The sequence below is a fragment of the Procambarus clarkii genome, chromosome 57 (assembly GCF_040958095.1).
Source record: "Procambarus clarkii isolate CNS0578487 chromosome 57, FALCON_Pclarkii_2.0, whole genome shotgun sequence".
In the NCBI taxonomy this organism is placed as follows: domain Eukaryota; kingdom Metazoa; phylum Arthropoda; class Malacostraca; order Decapoda; family Cambaridae; genus Procambarus; species Procambarus clarkii.
Window position 1 is genome coordinate 13,771,421 of NC_091206.1, and position 17,486 is coordinate 13,788,906.

Here is a 17,486-nt window from a genome sequence, read left to right on the forward strand (position 1 = left end):
CAGCGGTCAACCCCACAGACGCATTCATAAATTTTAACATGCTGTTCATTCAAAACGGGAATTTTTCTCAAGTATAAATTAATATTATAATATATTAGCATATTGTTCATATATAGGCATAGGATAGGTTAGGTTAGGTGTTTAGGTTCTGTTGGCGATTATTTGTATTTGGAGTACGTGGGTGAAGCATTTATAGCGTTGTGATTCGAACAAAATTCGTCAGTGAAGCACTTGTTCCGGATATGTTCGAACGTCAGCAGTTGTGAGTCGTGTGTAAATCGCTTTTCATTCATAAAAAGGGGGTTTGGCGGGTGCATGGAATCACTTTTGGATCTTTGTTTGGAGGACGGGCTGAATATCCAGATCACTAGAAACTCGAGACTCGCGTTATCCGGTACTTGTGCAATCCGGAACACGATCAACTTGCAGCCCCGAGTATTCGAAGCACAAGAATCTTGCGGATTTGGTAAACCGACTTGTTAAGCCGACTTCTGTGATTTCGTTGACCTCTATTAATATTTTGTATAATAACATATACAGCTAACAGTTCAAATTCCTTTCCCCCCAAAAAATGAGATAAACTATTTTAGACTGGTGTTATTGTACTTGCTAGTTATTTTGTTGTAGTTATTTTTGCTATTTTTGTTGTTGTTGTAGTTGTATTTTGCTAGCATTTTGTTGTTGTTTTTGCGAGTCAGATGGTACTCTTGTTGTTGGTTGAAAGCCTGTTGTTGCTGTCATTCTTGTTGTAAGCCATTTGTTCTTGTTCCTATTTGTCTATTTACAGTATTTGTTTTTGTATGCCTGGTGTTTTTGTGTCTGGTGTTTTTTGTATGCCTGGTGTGTTTTTTTGTCTGGTGTTTTTGTATGCCTGGTGTTTTTGTATGCCTGGTGTTTTTGTATGCCTGGTGTTTTTGTGTCTGGTGTTTTTGTGTCTGGTGTTTTTGTATGCCTGGTGTGTTTTTTTGTCTGGTGTTTTTGTATGCCTGGTGTTTTTGTATGCCTGGTGTTTTTGTGTCTGGTGTTTTTGTATGCCTGGTGTGTTTTTTTGTCTGGTGTTTTTGTATGCCTGGAGTTTTTGTATGCCTGGTGTGTTTGTATGCCTGGTGTTTTTGTATGCCTGGTGTGTTTTTTTGTCTGGTGTTTTTGTATGCCTGGAGTTTTTGTATGCCTGGTGTGTTTGTATGCCTGGTGTTTTTGTATGCCTGGTGTGTTTTTTTGTCTGGTGTTTTTGTATGCCTGGTGTTTTTGTATGCCTGGTGTGTTTTTTTGTCTGGTGTTTTTGTATGCCTGGTGTGTTTGTATGCCTGGTGTGTTTTTTTGTCTGGTGTTTTTGTATGCCTGGTGTTTTTGTATGCCTGGTGTGTTTTTTTGTCTGGTGTTTTTGTATGCCTGGTGTTTTTGTATGCCTGGTGTGTTTTTTTGTCTGGTGTTTTTGTATGCCTGGTGTTTTTGTATGCCTGGTGTGTTTTTGTATGCCTGGTGTGTTTTTGTATGCCTGGTGTGTTTTTGTATGCCTGGTGTTTTTGTATGTCTGGTGTTTTTGTATGCCTGGTGTTTTTGTATGCCTGGTGTGTTTGTATGTCTGGTGTTTTTGTATGTCTGGTGTTTTTGTATGCCTGGTGTGTTTGTATGTCTGGTGTTTTTGTATGCCTGGTGTTTTTGTATGTCTGGTGTTTTTGTATGCCTGGTGTGTTTGTATGTCTGGTGTTTTTGTATGCCTGGTGTTTTTGTATGTCTGGTGTTTTTGTATGCCTGGTGTGTTTGTATGTCTGGTGTTTTTGTATGCCTGGTGTTTTTGTATGTCTGGTGTTTTTGTATGCCTGGTGTGTTTGTATGTCTGGTGTTTTTGTATGCCTGGTGTTTTTGTATGCCTGGTGTTTTTGTATGCCTGGTGTTTTTGTATGTCTGGTGTTTTTGTATGCCTGGTGTTTTTGTATGCCTGGTGTTTTTGTATGCCTGGTGTTTTTGTATGCCTGGTGTTTTTGTATGCCTGGTGTGTTTGTATGTCTGGTGTGTTTGTATGTCTGGTGTTTTTGTATGTCTGGTGTTTTTGTATGCCTGGTGTGTTTGTATGTCTGGTGTTTTTGTATGCCTGGTGTGTTTGTATGCCTGGTGTTTTTGTATGCCTGGTGTTTTTGTATGCCTGGTGTGTTTGTATGTCTGGTGTTTTTGTATGCCTGGTGTGTTTGTATGTCTGGTGTTTTTGTATGTCTGGTGTTTTTGTATGTCTGGTGTTTTTGTATGCCTGGTGTTTTTGTATGTCTGGTGTTTTTGTATGCCTGGTGTTTTTGTATGTCTGGTGTTTTTGTATGCCTGGTGTGTTTGTATGTCTGGTGTTTTTGTATGCCTGGTGTTTTTGTATGTCTGGTGTTTTTGTATGCCTGGTGTTTTTGTATGTCTGGTGTTTTTGTATGCCTGGTGTGTTTGTATGTCTGGTGTTTTTGTATGCCTGGTGTTTTTGTATGTCTGGTGTTTTTGTATGCCTGGTGTGTTTGTATGTCTGGTGTTTTTGTATGCCTGGTGTTTTTGTATGCCTGGTGTTTTTGTATGCCTGGTGTTTTTGTATGTCTGGTGTTTTTGTATGCCTGGTGTTTTTGTATGCCTGGTGTTTTTGTATGCCTGGTGTTTTTGTATGCCTGGTGTTTTTGTATGCCTGGTGTTTTTGTATGCCTGGTGTGTTTGTATGTCTGGTGTGTTTGTATGTCTGGTGTTTTTGTATGCCTGGTGTGTTTGTATGTCTGGTGTTTTTGTATGCCTGGTGTGTTTGTATGCCTGGTGTTTTTGTATGCCTGGTGTTTTTGTATGCCTGGTGTGTTTGTATGTCTGGTGTTTTTGTATGCCTGGTGTGTTTGTATGTCTGGTGTTTTTGTATGCCTGGTGTGTTTGTATGTCTGGTGTGTTTGTATGCCTGGTGTTAACGTTAGTCTATTGCTGTCTTAAGGATGTTGTTGATTTTTTTTTTTGGTACCTGTTGTTCTTGTAAGCATGTTGTTGTTGTTGTTGTTGCAGTTATCGTGTTATTGCCATTCTGATGTTGTTGCAATTGTTGTTAGTCACGTCTGTCCATGTTTTGTAGTTGTTGTATTCGCTGAAATTAATATTTGTTATTGGTCAGAATGGTTTTGTGCATTTTACATTTTAGTCAATAAAGTGCAATTTTTTTTGTATTGTCTTTGTTTGTTGGAGTAATTACTGACGTTGTTGACGGCGCTGTTACTACAGTTGAATGTTGTATTTTAATCATTGCTCTGGGCGGCCTTGTTTATCCTCGCTTTTTTGAATACTGCGTTCTGTTTCGTACTGCGTTCTGTTTCGTACTGCGTTCTGTTTCGTACTGCGTTCTGTTTCGTACTGCGTTCTGTTTCGTACTGCGTTCTGTTTCGTACTGCGTTCTGTTTCGTACTGCGTTCTGTTTCGTACTGCGTTCTGTTTCGTGTGTATGTGTTTGTATTTACTATTTGTGCCCGCAGGATTGAGCTCTTAGCTCCTGGACCCCGGGTTTCTAACCGTCGGTTGTCTAATGTACTGACTCCCGATCTATTTTCCCTCTATCGTATCTACTACCATATATTTGTCTAATACACTCACATCTCCGGGATGCAATCTATAGCAGGTAACTCCCAAGTGCTTGGGAGTTACTATTTACTATTATAGGTGAACAGACGCATTAGGGTGAAAGAAACTCTGGTCATTTGTTTCTGCTTCGGCCGGGAATCGAACACGAGTCCTTAGGACTACGAGCCCAGAGCGTTGTCCACACGGCCGCGAGGTACGTGTGTGTGTGTGTGTGTGTGTGTGTGTGTGTGTGTGTGTGTGTGTGTGTGTGTGTGTGTGTGTGTGTGTGTGTGTGTGTGTGTGTGTGTGAACACATAAACTAGAATTATCCTATACAAGGTTGAGCAAACATTAATAAACCAATGCATAAGCCAATTCATGCATTCCAATGCGGGAATTTAATTCCATGCGTATAAGCCTTTCCAAGACGGCACAAGACTTTTCAAACATCTACATGACTAACAAACGTATATAATTCTTTATAAGATTGTACTATCGTTTTTAAAAGCTCAACAAGATTTCCAAATGTCATTTCAATCATCTACAAATGTTGATAATTTAACACACTCTTGCACAATTCAACATATGATTGGATAATTCAGCACATGATTGCATAATTCAACACATGCTTTTGCAGTTCTGAACAATTCATACACTCTCGTGCTCGTATTCACAATCATATTACAATTCACTTCTCAAGTGCTTGCTAATCATTCCAATGAGTGTAACTTAATTGAGTACATTAAATTCTCAACACTACCTCGGAAAACATCTACACTATACACTCAACACTGGCTCAGGACACTGATGCACACTGTACACTCTGCAATCGCAGCACTAAGCAACTCCCGTCACTGAATAAACAGGTCTGGGTACCAATGACCGCGGTGAATGATAAGTGAAGGCAAGTCTGTCAACACTGAATCTGTGCAATGCAAGGCACGGAATGAATGGCATCATAACTCTATGGCAAGCATACACGGACGGGTAGGGGGTTGGGGGCTTCATGACTCTGGAGGCAACAGACAGGAAAACAGGGTGTTTCATGTCTGTATAGTTAGTACAGACATGAAACGTTGTTCAAACGTTTCATGTCTGTTTACTACTGTCTGTTGTTACTCTCTGTTTACTATTGTTCAATAGTAAACAGAGAGTAATCAGAATCAGTAAACAGATTCATCAAAACGGTTCATCGCCGTTTTCAGTAATTAGCATATTTTCGGTATAAAAGATCGTAATTTGAAAATGAAAATAGGTGCAAAGAGTCAGAATTCGGCTCAAAAATCACGCTCAGGAGTCAAATTTACGATATTTGAGATACTTTGAAAACTGCAGGGGTGTGGGAAATTTTGACCCACTATATCTATAATATCTAAGAAATGTATTATTTCTATATCATATCTAAATCATATCAAAATCATATCTGAATCATGATAGTTTCATTAGACATCTTGATCCTAGATGACAATGCCCCTATGATCACGTACACCATAGGGCCCAATAGGTGCCTACGTGACTTTGTGCATGATCTCTCAAGGATCCAGAAACTTCTAGAAGGATTTCTTAATTAAAAAACTTTTGGAACATTATTCGATTTCCGGTTGGGATTATAAATCTAATCCTTAATAAGAATCAGTGGTGCTATCAAGTACTACTTATAATTTTTATATCCTATATCTAATTATATTATAATCACATCTTATCTCAATCATAAGTCTAGACAGTATAAATAATCAATCAATATTCATAGAACGCTACCGTGCTCAGGGAGCATGGAGGGGGGGGGGGGGGCGATGGCAGGAAGAGAAGCGCCCTCCACACTCCATGGCACTACGCGTTTGTATACAACAGAGCGAACAAGTGTGAGAGTACCTTAGCGAACATTTCTTAGCTCAGGACACCTTATCTAACTATCTTTATCACCAGTGAACACTCTCTAGAACTGAGTGAGTACCTGGTCAGTATCTACAAGGAAAATTCCAAGAGCATTTATATAAAATAAGAGTGAATAGTGGAGCACACAGTGACTGTCTCCACCCTCATCTTTCTGCAACTGCAATTAAAGAAAAATCTACGTGAAAAATCACGTAGTAACGCTACTAGATCATCATACAGCAAAGCTGTGATATATAATATCGTGCCTAAACTCACGACAAGAGAGTTATCAAGTCTGGCACACTGTCAGACAGGCATCCAGCATTCAGAGAAGTATTTTGAAGGTTATTTGAGTATATTAATTGGCCAATTGTATGCTTGTATGACTTTAATATATTAAATAATTCTGTCTGTCTGTCGGTTATAAAGCGAGGCAACGCCTCATATCTCAGTAAGTTTATTAATATTGTAGTGCAGCAGTTGAATCTTTAAGCACCAAACCTCATGAGGGTCCATTGTGTAAGAAAAATTCAGTCGAGATAAATAAACAAACCCTCATGAGTGTCCATTGTGTGGGAAAAGATTCAGTCAGACTGACTGCATCTATTCATATAAATTGAGTATAAATAAATCTGCATATATACTTGAATATATAAATTAAGTTAACAATTGCTTGCTTAGTTATTTTTAAGTTATCATATAAGCTCATTTAATTGAATATAATTTCTAGTACTTAGTTAACAGTACTTAGACCATATTTAAGGTCATTTATCATACTATTACAATTTACAATTTAAATTGTTGTGTTGTTTATAGTATAAGAATGTATTGGCTGTTAATAGTTATGGTGCTAGGCTAGACTATGTACATGTTTAAATCTCTGATTTAAATAGAGCCAGTGTTCAGTCATTGAACTGAATTTATTAAATCTTATCCTTGTATAAAATACAAGCTGATGTGAGATCCCTGTCTGCAGGTGGACTGGAACTATTATCAACCAATTCAATTCACCCCACCTGCCCCTTACAGCCCACAATCTGTCATTAGGAAAAGAGGAGCTAGGATTTACGACCCTAGCTAGAGATTTTAGTTGAATTAATTTGCAGACAGTAATTTTTAATTTAGTTCAGTACAAGTCGCAGGTAGTCTCCTCTCATATCAATCTCGACAGGTTTTTTCCACAAGGGGGGTTTGGGCAAAATATGACCCATCGATGTTTTCAGTAATTAGCATATTTTCGGTATAAATGATCGTAATTTGAAAATGAAAATAGGTGCAAAGAGTCAGAATTCGGCTCAAAAATCATGCTCAGGAGTCAAATTTCCGACATTTGAGATATTTTCAAAACTGCAGGGGGGTTTGGGCAAAATATGACCTATCGCCATTTTCAGTAATTAGCATATTTTCGGTATAAAAGATCGTAATTTGAAAATGAAAATAGGTGCAAAGAGTCAGAATTCGGCTCAAAAATCACGCTCAGGAGTAAAATTTCCGACATTTCAGATATTTTGAAAACTGCAGGGGGGTTTGGGCAAAATATGACCCATCGCCGTTTTCAGTAATTAGCATATTTTCGATATAAAAGATCATTATTTGAAAATGAAAATAGGTGCAAAGAGTCAGAATTTGGCTCAAAAATCACGCTCAGGAGTCAAATTTCCGACATTTGAGATATTTTGAAAACTGCAGGGGGGTTTGGGCAAAACATGATTAATTATGACTAGAGATAATCCCCTATCTCTACCCTTCCCCCTAACTCACTCCTCTTCTTCCTCCTATTTCTAATCTTTTCATTTCCTTTTTTGTAGTAAAAGGCGAAAGATTTAAGCATTTTGAAGGGAAACCAGAGTTTTTCCATCCCCTTTTCTCAGCTCTTTATGACCCTCCCCTCTTCTCTCCTCACTTCCCCTCACCTCCTCTCACCACCCCTCTCTTCCCCTCCCCTCACCTCACCTCCCTTGCCCTCTTCACTCATCCTAGTTTTAGTGCTCCAATTTTTTTCTGAACTTTCCCCACTATGTGTAGAGTAGTTATCCTGGTGCATGCCAGGTCCAGGTTTATCGTCGTGATCTCGGGGTGCGCACGCGCGCTCGTGTGTGTGTGTGTGTGTGTGTGTGTGTGTGTGTGTGTGTGTACTCACCTAATTGTGTTTGCGGGGGTTGAGCTCTGGCTCTTTGGTCCCGCCTCTCAACCGTCAATCAACAGGTGTACAGATTCTTGAGCCTATTGGGCTCTATCATATCTACACTTGAAACTGTGTATGGAGTCAGCCTCCACCACATCACCTCCTAATGAATGTGTGTGTGTGTGTGCGTGTGTGTGTGTGTGTGTGTATGTGTGTGTGTGTGTGTGTGTGTGTGTGTGTGTGTGTGTGTGTGTGTGTGTGTGTGTGTTTGTGTGCGTATGTGTGTGCGTATGTGTGTGTGTGTGTGTGTGTATTCACCTAGTTGTGTTTGCGGGGGTTGAGCTTTGCTCTTTCGGCCCGCCTCTCAACTGTCAATCAACTGTTTACTAACTACTTTTTTTTCCTCTCCACACCACACACACCCCCAGGAAGCACCCAGTGACAGCTGACTAACTCCAAGATATCTATTTACTGCTAGGTAACAGGGGCATTCAGGGTGAAAGAAACTTTGCCCATTTGTTTCTGCCTGGCGCGGGAATCGAACCCGCGCCACAGAATTACCAGTACTGCACGCTATCCACCAGGCCCCCAGGCCCCTTGGTAGCCTGGTAGCAGGGGGCCTGGTAGCCCCCTGCCTGGTAGGGTAGCAGGGGTACCAGGGGTAGCAGCCTGGTAGCAATGTGTGTGTGTGTGTGTGTGTGTGTGTGTGTGTGTGTGTGTGTGTGTGTGTGTGTGTGTGTGTGTGTGTGAGTAAGAGTAACTAAAATAGAAACAAAATAAGAGAATGACAAAGATATGTTATTTATCCAATTAGAAGCAGTAGTTGTGATAATTGCGGAAAATAACAATAGTTGTAGTGGCATTATAGCATCAATAACAGGTGTACTAGCAATAATAGTTGTAGCGGCAGTGTAATCTCCACTTCAAGCTTCATACATTACCAAACTTCACCGCACGTAATAAGTTCCATCAAGCTGAGCTTATATATATATGATATTTAGGTGACCTGGTATGCCAGTTGGCACTCGTGATAATCACCATCCCACCTCTCTCTAATTACAGCCTGGCACCTGCCGCTGATGAGGGAGTTAATGAGCCTGTCATGGCTGTAATTGTCTCCTTCCCTCGATGATCCAGTAACCAAGACCTTTGGCGACATTGTTCTCTAGCCCAGATCTTCTTAGTGAGGCTAGGTTAGGGTTCGTAAGGTCAGGTGAGATTTGGTAATGCTAGGTTAGGGTTGGTAAGGTCAGGTTAGATTTGGTAATGCTAGGTTAGGGTTGGTAAGGTCAGGTTAACTAAGGGTAAATTTGGTAAGGCAAGGTTAGGTTTAGTAAGAATAGATTAGTTGACACAGGTTATAGGTTAAGCTATGTTTGATTAATTTAGGCAAGGTTAGGTTTGGTTAGGCTTGGATATGTTACATTTGCAGTTAGTGTCTATATATATATATATATATATATATATATATATATATATATATATATATATATATATATATATATATATATATATATATATATATATATATATATCACTAAGAACTCTTTGACCCGGCCAGGATTCGAACCCATGCCGTCCAGGATCACCCCTAAACGTACACAGTACCGTGACCACCGCACCAATGATCGTCTATAAGGATGGTTGGTGCGGTGGTCACGGTACTGTGTACGTTTAGGGGTGATCCTGGACGGCATGGGTTCGAATCCTGGCCGGGTCAAAGAGTTCTTAGTGATATATGGCTTGCGCGTTCATGCAGCTTTCTCACACATATATATATATATATATATATATAGCAACGAGCGAAATAAAAACTATTTTAACTTTTATTTTGGTTATATAACACAGATCCTTACCTCTCTGAGGTGGCTAAAAGAACCTGGCTATCTCTCATCACTCTGTGTGCGGTGACACCCACCACAGCCTGAGTGAACATTGTGTTCAGAGTTGGGCCACAATCTGTGCATGCATGTGATGCTGTGTTCAGATGGAGGGTATAACTATACCTCGTGCACGACTACTGACATAGTCGGTGGTCGTACACGACTACTGACATAGTCGGTGGTCGTACACGACTACTGACATAGTCGGTGGTCGTACACGACTACTGACATAGTCGGTGGTCGTACACGACTACTGACATAGTCGGTGGTCGTACACGACTACTGACATAGTCGGTGGTCGTACATGACTACTGACATAGTCGGTGGTCGTACATGACTACTGACATAGTCGGTGGTCGTACATGACTACTGACATAGTCGGTGGTCGTTCATGACTACTGACATAGTCGGTGGTCGTACATGACTACTGACATAGTCGGTGGTCGTACATGACTACTGACATACAATATTCTCGCCTGCGTTCGGTAATGCATCAAGAACAGTCGTTCGTATCCCTTGGTCATTTAACCCTAGTTGCGATGCTGTGACAACATCCTAACTTTTTGTCTCTTCGTGCTGAAGTGATGGCTATCGTCGGAGGACTGAGCTGCCAGCAGTACCCCCAACCTCATAGCACGGTCACATTGCTTTGATATCTGGACACCAGTGAGGCGCACCACCCCCGGTTCACCAGGCTGCAGAGTGAGCGTTATATTCACCGGCCGGCTGTTCCAGAGCTCATTAACGTTAGCGGCAGCAATAATTAACAACCGTGAATGAAAAATATTCCTATTTTACTGTCTACAATTTGTTTGTGTAATTACGAGTTTTTAGTGTCTGTGTAATCACCTAGTTGTACTTGCGGGGGTTGAGCTCTGGCTCTTTGGTCCTGCCCCCCAGCTGTCAATCAACTGATGTACAGGTTTCTGAGCCTACTGGGCTCTATCATATCTACACTTGAAACTGTGTATGGAGTCAGCCTCCACCACATCACTTCCTAATGCATTCCATTTGTCAACTACTCTGACACTAAAAAAAAGTTCTTTCTAATATCTCTGTGGCTCATTTGGGCACTCAGTTTCCACCTGTGTCCCCTAGTGCGTGTGCCTCTTGTGTTAAATAGCCTGTCTTTATCTACCCCTGTAAATTCCTTTGAGAATCTTGTAGGTCATGACTCCCCCCCCCCTAACTGTGTCTTCCAGCGAAGTGAGGTTTAATTCCCGTAGTCTCTCCTCGTAGCTCATATCCCTCAGTTCGGGTACTAGTCTGGTGGCCAACCTTTGAACCTTTTCTAGTTTAGTCTTATGCTTGACTAGATATGGACTCTACGCTAGAGCTGCATCCTCCAGGATTGGTCTGACATATGTGGTATACAAATTTCTGAATGATTCCTAACACACGTTTCTAAAGGCCGTTTTTATATTGGCCAACCTGGCATGTGCCGCTGATGTTATCCTCTTGAGATGGACCTCAGGGGACAGGTCTGGCGTGATATTTACCCCCAAGTCTTTCTCTCTCTCTCTCTCTCTCTCTCACTCTCTCTCTCACTCTGTGTGCGTGTGTGTGTGCGTGCGCGCACGTGTGCGTGTGTGTGTGCGTGCGCGCACGTGTGCGTGTGTGTGTGCGTGCGCGCACGTGTGTGTGTGTGTGTGCGTGCGCGCACGTGTGCGTGTGTGTGTGCGTGCGCGCACGTGTGCGTGTGTGTGTGCGTGCGCGCACGTGTGCGTTCAAGCGTATATGAACATGTGCATGCCTGTGTTTGCGTAAATATGTGAGTGCTAGCAGGGCACGGAAGTATGGCAAAAATAAATACGAAAACAAAATCTACCAAAGCTTGAAAGCAGCTTTTTTAACAAAATCAAACCACAACCACAAATCCCTCCAAAATCAGCCGTAAAACAGCCTGGAAGCACCAACAACAAACCCTCGAACTATCTCTAGTCCAGCTCCATGTCAAAGGAAAGGAAAAAGCCAGAAATAAATATAAACTGAAGCAAGGCTCCCAAGACGAAACATCCCACACACCTTGTTCTCTTTACTCAAGATTCCACAGGCCCCGTTGGCGCCCCCTCCTGGTGGGGGCCAGGTCGTAGCTTACCATAACTGTCGACCAGCGGGAGATAGCGCACTAAAACTTCCGCTAGCAGATTCTTGCTCCTAGGAAAATTCGGCAACTGTCAATTTACTCGGGTTCTTGAATCACTGGTATTCATGAAGTGAGGCACAGGCGACTACCGACTCTACCTCATGTCTATCCCCTGAAGCACAGGCGACTCTACCTCATGTCTCTCCCCCCTGAAGCACAGGCGACTCTACCTCATGTCTCTCCCCTGAAGCACAGGTGACTCTACCTCATGTCTCTCCCCCCTGAAGCACAGGCGACTCTACCTCATGTCTCTCCCCTGAAGCACAGGCGACTCTACCTCATGTCTCTCCCCTGAAGCACAGGTGACTCTACCTCATGTCTCTCCCCTGAAGCACAGGTGACTCTACCTCATGTCTCTCCCCTGAAGCACAGGCGACTCTACCTCATGTCTCTCCCCTTAAGCACAGGTGACTCTACCTCATGTCTCTCCCCTTAAGCACAGGTGACTCTACCTCATGTCTCTCCCCTGAAGCACAGGCGACTCTACCTCATGTCTCTCCCCTGAAGCACAGGCGACTCTACCTCATGTCTCTCCCCTGAAGCACAGGCGACTCTACCTCATGTCTCTCCCCTGAAGCACAGGCGACTACCGATTCTACCTCATATTCCCGGCCATTTTTTGTCGACCCATTCCGTAACACATCAGAGTTGTGTAAATATTACTGAACAGTGAACGCTCTTCACTCGTTTTATTTTAAAGTCTGGTATGTTGGAAACTCGTCTACTGAGCTGGAATGCTTGCAAGTATTATTAAGATCATTGAGAAAATCATATCGAGGCAATAGGGGATGAATTGAACCAACGTTCTGGTGATTCCCAGACACCTGCCCCAGCCCACTGGGCCACGATAAGACAAAAGCCAATCAGCCAAGAACTTTACTGACTTGAGAATGGTTCAACACGGACCGAAACGTCGTCGTTCCTTCACTTTCTAGTGTGTGGTTTGGTCAATTCTACGAATTCACTGGGAGGTTCCGGAGGTCTCCAGGACCTGCCAGTGCCTCAAAATGGTTTTATCATTGATATATCACGACACTGTGATTTGTTTGTAATTACAATTTTTATACTGATATTGTCCTTTTTCCGACAGTTTCATGTTGATGATACTTCCATGACACTAAACCTACCACGGGTGAGATACTGAGAGTAGGCCTATCAAGGGCGAGATATTGAGCGGAGGCCTATCACTGGTAAGGACATATAATCATTTATTTATTTATTTATTTATTTATTTATTTATTTATTTATTTATTTATTTATTTATTTATTTATTTATATGCAAGAGTAATAAGAGTCATCGATGACTCTTGTGGTGAGTCATTGTGAGTAAGAGAATCAGTGGTGAGTCTTTGTGAGTAAGAGAATCAGTGGTGAGTCTTTGTGAGTAAGAGAATCAGTGGTGAGTCTTTGTGAGTAAGAGAATCAGTGGTGAGTCTTTGTGAGTAAGAGAATCAGTGGTGAGTCACTGTGAGTAAAAGAATCAGTTCTATAGCAACTTAGAACACTGATGTGTTAGTGTACGGTGGTCAACACAACATGGCGCCTATGTTGATCATGATATATCTATATATATATAGTTTATGATTTATCGCTAATGGAACTAACTAGCGGGTTTAAATCCCCCTCCCATGTGGAGTGCTGATTCAACATTGTAAAGCGAGGCAAGTAAATATTTTGCCTACAGCTCTCTGTATGTATTAGTCTGCCTCTCCATGTGACGTAAATCTCTCTTCCCTTCTCCCTCTCATTCCCTCTCATTCCCTCTCATTCCCTCTCATTCCCTCTCACTCTCTCTCTCCTACTCTCTTTCCTTCTGTTCCACTTTCGTTCTACCTCCCCTTCGTTCGCTGGTAAAAAAAAAACTAAACAAGAACGCAGTTGTACATTTTCAGTTAGTGGATAAACATGTAAATGTAATTCTATCACGAACAAAAACAGCTTTGTATTAAGAAAAAACTTAATGCTCTACTGAGGATTAACTAGCAAGTTTATCTTCATCACCAGCTGATTAATAATGTAAAAAAGATATAACTATTATGTTTTTCATAAGGTATCATATCTAACGGTAAAACCTTTAATATCAAGAGTACAGGAAGGAGTATATATATATATATATATATATATATATATATATATATATATATATATATATATATATATATATATATATATATATATATATATATATATATATATATATATATGCAGAGAGAGAGAGGCTTCCACCTCTCTCCTCCCTCTTTACTAAACTTTCCCCCTCCCCCCTCACTCTTCCCCAACCTCTCCTCTATTTCCCCTTTTCCACCACACCACTTCCCAGCTGCATCATCTTTCCCATCATCTGTTCCCATTCCCTATATGCATTCAAGTTTTTTTTTTAATTTAACCTCTTGTTTCATGTTTGAATTGCATTTGCATGCTTTTCCAATAAGTTAAAATGTATAACTACTTTTTTCAAGCTGAAATGGAGGGAGAGAGAGAGAGAGAGAGAGAGAGAGAGAGAGAGAGAGAGAGAGAGAGAGAGAGAGAGAGAGAGAGAGAGAGAGAGAGAGAGAGAGAGAGAGAGACAGACAGACAGACAGACAGACAGAGATAGACAGAAATTATGAATACGATTACAGAAGGCAGTGGAGGATGATGGTGAGTAAGACTTGGGACGATAATAGTGAGCATCACAATATCATGGTGCTCGCAGATGAGATACCCAAGGTATAAATGTAATGGACGAGGAGCTAACATGTGCTAGTAATCACTTCAGATGTGTTGTACAAGGTAGCACTGTACTACAGGTGCTATACAAGGCAGTACTGTACGCCATGTGCTGTACAAGGTAACACTGCACTACAGAGGAGGTGTAATGTAGCACAGTACTCAAGGTGCAATGCCAGGTAGGACAGCACTCCAGGTGTAGTACCGATAGCACAGTACCTCTGGTATTGTGCAAAGTAGCACAGCTCTCCACGTATTGTACAAGTAACAGTACTCCAGATGTTGAACAAGACTTTGCATTTCATTCAGAATGCTCCGCCTTACAAAGTAGTACAGTTGCAGCAGGAACAAAGTAGTACAGTTGCAGCAGGAACAAAGTAGTACAGTTGCAGCAGGAACAAAGTAGTACAGTTGCAGCAGGAACAAAGTAGTACAGTTGCAGCAGGAACAAAGTAGTACAGTTGCAGCAGGAACAAAGTAGTACAGTTGCAGCAGGAACAAAGTAGTACAGTTGCAGCAGGAACAAAGTAGTACAGTTGCAGCAGGAACAAAGTAGTACAGTTGCAGCAGGAACAAAGTAGTACAGTTGCAGCAGGAACAAAGTAGTACAGTTGCAGCAGGAACAAAGTAGTACAGTTGCAGCAGGAACAAAGTAGTACAGTTGCGTTGCAGCAGGAACAAAGTAGTACAGTTGCAGCAGGAACAAAGTAGTACAGTTGCAGCAGGAACAAAGTAGTACAGTTGCAGCAGGAACAAAGTAGTACAGTTGCAACAGGAACAATGTGCTATTTGTACTACAACGGAAAAGATTGTATTGCAACAATAAAATGAATAACAAGAGTTGCAATTGTGAATGTTTGCAATAACAGGAACTGCTCCAAGTGTTTCAGAATGGGACTACATTAGGCATTTGCAGTATTGAGTACTGCTGTAGATATTGAAATTTTGAGGTACTACTCCGTGGATTTTTATATTTTGGCTGGACTGCGTATTTTGCAATGCTGCGACACTGCCTTGGGTTCTGAAATAAGGACATGTGGCTACAAGCAGGACGGTATCAGGTGGCCTTTCATCTGCTATGAATCCTCTTGGGAGGGGGGTGAACCTCTCCCCCCCACACCTCCTCTTCCCTTGAGGCACCCTCCCCCCCCCCCCTCTTTCAGGCACCCCCGCTTCCCTCTTGCCTGTTGCGCCTCTGTTGTCCTCACAGCTTTCCCGACTATCAAACTATCTTAAGTCGTACGTCTCTTTCCAGGGAAATTTGCTGGAGAAGAAAAGTCCCATTTTTCCCAGAGCTTATCTAGCTTCTTGATTCTTTCAGCTAGTCTCCGCCTCTAAACAGAAACATCTTGGAGTTTAAATGGGATGTGCATTATATGTTACTCGATACATTTTCTAAGAAAGATTGAATATTGAATTCCTGCACTCAAGTTTCAGTGTGATATTTTTTTACGTTTTCAAGTCTGGCGTAAAAATAAATTTATTTATATTCTCAGGTTTCCCGAGAGACGTCATATAGATCACGCACCTAGGTCACCTATCCAGGTCATCCATTCAGGTCATGCATCCACCACGGTCATAAATATATCTAGGTCCCTCATCCATCGTCCATAACAGAAAATATAGCTCAATGTTTACAAATAGTGAAGTGTTAAATCAATTTATTTCGTTCTGTTGTTTTGAATAAAATTCTTCATTTATGATTCTCAGGTTTTAATATTGGTGAACTGATAAGTATTTCGCGACTGTTAAATGCTTGAACTGTTATTATATTTAAATATTTTTTTATATATTTATATATATACACGCCAGATAATTTGAGATAATTGATGTTTGCTAAGTTAAATATTATGCAGGTATCGTAATTATCGTATATTTTGATAATTGTTGTAATCACTGCAACTTTGGTCGATAGCATTAACAAGCAAAAATGTAGAAGGTATTTCTCTTATATTGTAGAATGTATTTCTCTTATATTGTAGAATGAATTTATCTTATAATGTAGAATGTATTTCTCTTATATTGTAGAATGTATTTCTCTTATATTGTAGAATGAATTTATCTTATAATGTAGAATGTATTTCTCTTATATTGAAGATTGTATTTCTCTTATATTGTAGAATGTATTTCTCTTATATTGTAGAATGAATTTATCTTATAATGTAGAATGTATTTCTCTTATATTGTAGAATGTATTTCTCTTATATTGTAGAATGAATTTATCTTATAATGTAGAATGTATTTCTCTTATATTGAAGATTGTATTTCTCTTATATTGTAGAATGTATTTCTCTTATATTGTAGAATGTATTTCTCTTATATTGTAGAATGTATTTCTCTTATATTGTAGAATGTATTTCTCTTATAATGTGGAATGTATTTCTCTTATAAGATAGAATGTATTACTCTTATAATGTAGATTGTGAACAAAATATTTATAAGAAATGAGTAAATTTGATTAAATTAAAATATTATATGAAAAGATGGAGAATAATGCCAAGAAAGTCGACGATGCACACAGACTATCAACTTCCTTAGATCTTACGAGACTTATCTAGGCTCTTATCTTATATATATATATATATATATATATATATATATATATATATATATATATATATATATATATATATATATATATATATATATATATATATATATATACACAATACACATTATGTTATACAGTCGTTTTGAGCAAAGCAGTCAAATATGAAATTCCTTTTTTTCAACGTAATTATAGGTTCCTTTTTTAAGGTTCAGGTAGATTTAGGTAATCCTTCAGATCCTTAGTGCCTTTAACCCTCACGTTGTCTATGTACATTTTATCCTATTTGTAATACATTTTCCCGTTTTAATTTGTCAAATCTAACAATTTATACTTTAAAAACAATCGTTCATCTGAGTGAAAAATAACTTTTCACGACGCTTTTTTTTAACGTCTTTCAATTTTCGATATATAAAATAATAGTTTACTAATAAAGTGATACACTACACTACAACTTACAAGTACAAAGGAATTTGAGTACTATTTCCTAGTGAACATGATGGGAATCGAGCCAATTCCAGTTGTGATAGGGAAGCTTTCTGTGTACGTATAACACAAGTTATGTGCATTGTTCTCAAATATAGGAACGTGATGAAGTGTACATCACTGTACCTGGTGTCTACAACCTTGTGACACTTCCTG